General features: G+C 35.6%; 1 pseudogene; it reads right to left on the bottom strand.

Moving 5' to 3' along the window:
• Window positions 1-1,236: 1,236 nt before the first annotated feature.
• LOC111740750 lies at window positions 1,237-1,355 on the bottom strand (annotated as a pseudogene).
• Between the last annotated feature and the right edge of the window lie 186 nt (window positions 1,356-1,541).

Raw genomic sequence — 1,541 nt, 5'->3', positions numbered from 1 at the left:
GAGTAATGACAATGCTTTACTTATCTTTTTATACCCAGTTTTTAGAAAAATATTTGTTCTTTTAAGTCAATGAATATCAAAATAATGGATGGCTAGAACTGAGATCTCTCTCTTGATGCTGTTTATGTGATTCTAGGTCTTTTGAATTTTCACATAAATTTTAGAAGCATTTTATCAATTTCTTTTTTTATTTCTTTTTTATATTTTTAAATGTTATTTTATTTTATTTTCTGTTTAACATTTTTCGAACATTTTATTTTTTATTTGTTCTCCTTACCCCCTCTCTCCACCCTTCCTCCCTTCCCCCATGTCCGTGTCCATGAGTCTCTGTTCATTTGTCCTGTTCATTTGTTGCTCTTAGGTTTATATCCCACGCATAAGTGATATCATGTGATTTTCAACTTTTTCTGTCTGGCTTATTTCGCTTAATATGATTATTTCAAGTTCCAACCATGTTGTTGCAAATGGCAGTATTTCATCTCTTCTTATGGCTGAGTAATATTCCATTGTATGTATGTATCACAGCTTCTTTAGCCAATCATCTATCGTAGGACACTTTGGTTGCTTCCATGTCCTGGCCACTGTGAATAATGCTGCTGTGAACATCAGTGTGCAAATATCTTTATGGATATGAGTTTTCAAGTGTTTGAGGTAAATATCCAGTAGAGGGATTGCTGGATCCTATGGTACATCAATTCCTAGTTTTTTGAGTAACTTCCATACTGTTTTCCATGATGGGACCAATTCGCAGTCCCACCAGCAGTGTATGAGGACCCTTATTTCTCGACATTCTCTCCAACATTTGTTATTACTTGTCCTGTTGATTATAGCCATTCTAACAGGTGTGAGATGATATCTCATTGTGGTTTTAATTTGCATTTCCCTAATAGCTAGCGATGTTGAACATCTTTTATATGTTTGTAGGCCATTTGTATGTCCTCCAGGGAGAAGTGTCTGTTCAGGTCCTCTGCCCATTTTTTTGATTGGATCGTTTGTATTTTTTGTTGTTGTTATTGAGTCATATGTGTTCTTTGTATATTTTGGATATTAGGCCCTTACTGGAGGTGTTGCTTGCAACTATATTTTCCCATTTGGATGGCTGTCTCTTTACCTTGTCAAGAGTTTCTTTTACTGAAGCTTTTTAGTTTGATGTAGTCCCATTCATTTATTTTAGCTTTTACTTCCCTTGCCTTTGAGGTCAAATTCATAAAATCCTCTTTTTTTTTTTTTTTTTAACTCCTACAGCATCTGGTATTCCTAAGTGATCTCCCATCCACGTACTAACCAGGCCCAACCCTGCTTAGCTTCTGAGATCAGATGAGATCGGACACATTCAGGGTGGTATGGCCGTAGACATAAAATTCTCTTTAAGTTCAAGGTCCTTGAGTTTAGTTCCTATGTTTTCTTCTATGCATTTTATTCTTTCAGGTCTTAAATTTAGGTCCTTCATCCATTTTGAGTTAATTTTGGTGTGTGGTGATAGACAAGAGTCTAGTTTCATTCTTTTGCAGATGGCTTTCCAGTTTTCCTAGCACCATTTA

The sequence above is a fragment of the Pteropus vampyrus genome, unplaced genomic scaffold, assembly GCF_000151845.1.
Source record: "Pteropus vampyrus isolate Shadow unplaced genomic scaffold, Pvam_2.0 Scaffold67, whole genome shotgun sequence".
Taxonomy (NCBI): Eukaryota; Metazoa; Chordata; class Mammalia; order Chiroptera; family Pteropodidae; genus Pteropus; species Pteropus vampyrus.
This window is presented reverse-complemented; position numbering and strand designations above follow the sequence as displayed.